The sequence below is a fragment of the Lycium barbarum genome, chromosome 2 (genome assembly GCF_019175385.1).
Source record: "Lycium barbarum isolate Lr01 chromosome 2, ASM1917538v2, whole genome shotgun sequence".
Lineage (NCBI taxonomy): Eukaryota > Viridiplantae > Streptophyta > Magnoliopsida > Solanales > Solanaceae > Lycium > Lycium barbarum.
This window is the reverse complement of record NC_083338.1, coordinates 33,543,878-33,548,273: the sequence shown is the minus strand read 5'-3', so window position 1 is coordinate 33,548,273 and position 4,396 is coordinate 33,543,878.

Below are 4,396 nucleotides of genomic sequence, written 5' to 3'. Positions count from 1 at the left end.
ACGAGTGGCGGCAGATAGTGACAAAAAAGGACCTAAATATAATACACAAATGGTACTGCAATGACTTGCTATTTTGTCTTGCCCTTAAATCTTTTGCATTTTGATAGTCATTTATTGAATTCAAACTTTAGCAACACAACAATCATCACGAAATAGAAATGGTAAGGAATTAAACAACAAATTATTAAAGCTTAATACTTGAATTTGTTTCATGATAACGTCCAAATCCACTCCTCAAAGAGAAAGCGTACACGGTCGGATGCAATATAATTTATCCAACTATGAGTCGGGGTCGATCCCACAGGGAACAATATACTAGGCGATTAAGAAAGTAAGGAACTTTCACCAACTAAGCTAAAGCCAAACGATAGATAATATTTTGAGTTTTTGAGAAAATATTATAACTAATGCAAAAATATAAACTGACCTAGAAAGCGAGTAAAATGATCAATGGCCACAAGTTTGGATACAAAGGAAATTACACTCAAGTAACGATCCAATGTATTTGTTATATCCCGTATTTTTGAACCTCGGAGTATCTACTGGGGTGGGCCCACACACCGAGATTTTTTTTTTTTTTTGGAACATCTGAAAAGTCATATGAATCACATATGTAAAGATAAACACAACTCATGAAGTACCCTTGGGCCAAATCAAAGTGGAAGCCCTCCAAACGAATATTTTTAAGAAAACGTTTTCGGGAGACCTGACTTTGAGGGGCAAAACCGGTATTATAAGTTTGGAATTTGGAAAAGTACCAAGAAATAGAAGTTGTAGATAATTGAATTAGCTTTCCATCCATAGGTCGTTGGTTCCCAGGTGACGTCGGTACAAGGAGATATGAACGTTTTAAGGTCGAAAGGTTAGTGGGCTAGGCCCAACTCGGGACCAACCGAGTTGGCCCAAAAAAATGAAAAGAAAAAAAAATTGGCCCAACTTGGAGAGGGGTGGCCGGCCATGCCATGGCCCAAGCCCATGATTTTAATTAATTTCCATGTGCTAAATAATAAAAGGGGCAATTATTCATTAAATCCCCTAGAACTTTCAAGAGAAAGATAAGAAGAAAAACAAGAGCACCAACATAAGAGCCATTTCGGGTTTGGCCATAGAAAAATCATCCCTCAAAATCTTGCCTCTAAAATTATTTTCTTGTTGAATTCCTACTAATTCAAGGTCCCTCTACAACTTGGTGTAGTTGTTTTGGAAGATTGAGCATTAGTTTCATCAATCTCACACTTTGGACAAGTGAAGAAGATTGGAGAAAAAGGTAAGAATTCATACCTTTTTATTATGTTATGAAGGTTTGTTTGTGTTGTAGTATATGGAAATGAGTAGAAACTATGGAAATATGGAAGTTTACAAAGTGAATATATATATATATATATATATATATATATATATATATATATATATATATATATATATGTAGCCGTGAGTGTATATATGTTGTATACATATGGTGAGTTGTATTCTAGTTGTGGTTAGGGTGAAAATTATATTGGGAATGAAAGTTGAATGAATTTTGGTTGAAGTTGGAATGTAGAAGATTATGTCACCTTAGAATGATTTTGTGATATTATGGAAATGAAGTTGTTAAGATGTGAATTATGATTATGGTTGATGAAATTGGAAGATGGAAATATGTTATGGATATGTAGGTTGAATATTAGAAGGTTTGGATGAATTATGACTTTGGTGGAAAGTTTGTATATTTTGTATATCTTGTGAATATTTTGTGGAAATGATATGAAATGCTTCCGAATTGTGTTGGAATGATCTTGATTAGTAATGAATATGAAAATGTCGATATTGATTTGAAAATACGAAGTTGGAATGAAGGTTACGACATGATGTTGGAAAGATGAATAATTATGTTATATTGTGTTTTGTAGTGATTATTGTTGTTGTTGGTGTTGTTGTTGGGTCGTTGTTGATTGTTTTGGCCGAGTTGAATTCTCGGGGGCGCTATATGTATAGGGGAGATGCTGCCCAAATTTTTGTAGAAAATGTTGACTTAAGATTTAGGTCTTAAGTCTTATGGCTAACAATTGGTAAACGTGACCATTTGTAGATTTCGGGCGAAACGGGAATTGAATTCGGAAAGGCGTAAAGACCATATAAGGTATTTAAAGCTATCCCGATTCTTCTTTTGGCATGTCCTAGGTGTACTAGGATCGGATTTGAGTCTCGGAATATATTCTGTCCATCGGAATCCGCGTTTGAAATTGTCACTTTTTCATTCAATAGAATTGAACCCTTTAGGAATGCTTTGTTGGAAGAATTAGGCAAACGTTCACAAATTGTTTAGAATGTTATGAAATGTCCCTAGTACCTCTATAGGTGACCCCATAAGCTTAAAATATGTAATTTGAGCCCACCGCTTCGGTTGTCCCGAGGTGGGCCCACTATTTCCGATTTTACCCTTTTGCGTTTATGACTTGTCTTTGAGCGGCTTCAAAGGAAAGGTTTTAACTTCTAAATAAAAGTCATTTTTAATACTCCATTACGTCTTATAAATCGTTTTGGATCTTGGAAACGATCTCGAAAAGATTATGCCTCCGTAACCCATTATGACATCCGAAATTCACTTACTATGATTCCGTCCGATTTCATTGCTTTGATTTGTCATTCGGTATGCCTCATTGAGTCTCTGGAAATATATATGGTATTTTATTGCATTTAGTCTCTCACTACTCCATTCGTGGATGTCTCAATGTTTCCCACACTGAGCCCGGGCCAGGATATGTTCTCAAGCGATTTCCACTGCATTGTTCGCCGTGCCTCGATGTGAGGGGGCAGGTATACATGTACATGGGTTGTGGAGTATGCTGTGCCATGTACACTATTTTGATATGATATGATCTGATATGGCCATCGGATATGTTATGCTATGTTATGGGGTTATCCCCTATTCTGATTCTTATGTGTTGTGGCACCAGCGTCGGGGGGGGGGGGGGGGGGGGTGACCACGTTCTGTCTACCGAGTCCCTTGGCGGGGGCCGGATATGATATGGCATATGTCTCTGTACACACTTCATATGTTTTGAAAATATGCATTTGATATTCTGGATTTTGCATTCTTTTTCTGTTCATTCTGTTTCCGGGTATGATCTTGTTTCTGTATTTCAGGCTTTACATATTCAGTACATATTCCGTACTGACCCCCTTTCTTCGGGGGCTGCGTTTTCATGCCACGCAGGTACAGACGACAGGTTTGCTGATCCGCCCGCATAGGACTTTATTCTGCTATTTTAAGGCGCTCTTTTGTCCGGAGCCTATCTTTGGGTACAGTCTTTTGTCATTGTATATATGTATGCCATTCAGGGGTACGACGGGGCCCTGTCCCGTCTTATGATTCTATTTTGTTCTGTAGAGGTCTGTAGACATGCATGTGGGATCTGTATATGTTTCTGGGATTGTTATGATCTGTGATGGCCTTATCGGCTTCCACGTGCTATATCTGTGCATATGCGATATCTAGTAACGCCAAATTGACTCTTATATTGATATATTCTGCAAATATGCTAGTTTGGGGTTATTGGGTACGTATGGGTGTCCAGCACGGACACTAGTCACGGCCTATGGGGTTGGGTCGTGACAAAAGTGGTATTAGAGCGGTCCGTCCTCGGAGTGTCTACAGACCGTGTCTAGTAGAGTCTTGTTTATCGGTGTGTTGTGCACCACACCTATAAACAGGAGGCTACAAGGCATTTAGGATGTTACCCTTCTTTCTTGTCTTAGATCGTGCGATAGAGCTGTGTTATCAGGATTATTCCTCCCTAACGAATTGTTACATTTGCAGTCATGCCTCCGAAAAAGGCGACAGCGGCCCAGAAGGCCAAGTCAGTGGCAGCGGGGGAGACTAGCCAGGCCCAGAGGACTACCAGGGCCCGTGCATATATTATTCCTGAGACTTTTCCCCAGGCAGAGGGCTCCTCTACACCGCCACACCCAGAGGGGATTGCAGCAGCCGCGGATCGGGGGACGGCTTCACCGCCATCTTCCCATATTCCAGCACCTGAGCCTCCAGCTCCACAGCCAGGAGCTGAGGATCGGGCTATGAGAGATGCGGTCCAGTTGTTGACCAGACTAGTAGCAGGGCAGGTTCAGGGGCACGGATTGGGAGGTGACCGTGCAGACAGGCGTGATAGTTCGAGAGCTCGTGAGTTCCTGACCTGTAGCCCACCAGAGTTCTTCGGGACAAAGCCCGAGGAGGATCCAGAGGAGTTTATCAGAAAGATGCGGCGCACACTACACTTGATTAAGGCTTCTGCGACCGAGTCAGTTGAGTTGGCTTCGTACCGGTTGTATGATGTAGCAGCTAATTGGTACGAGTCCTGGGAGATAGCCAGAGGCGACGGTGCTGCCCCTGCAGTTTGGGATGAGTTTGCTGAGG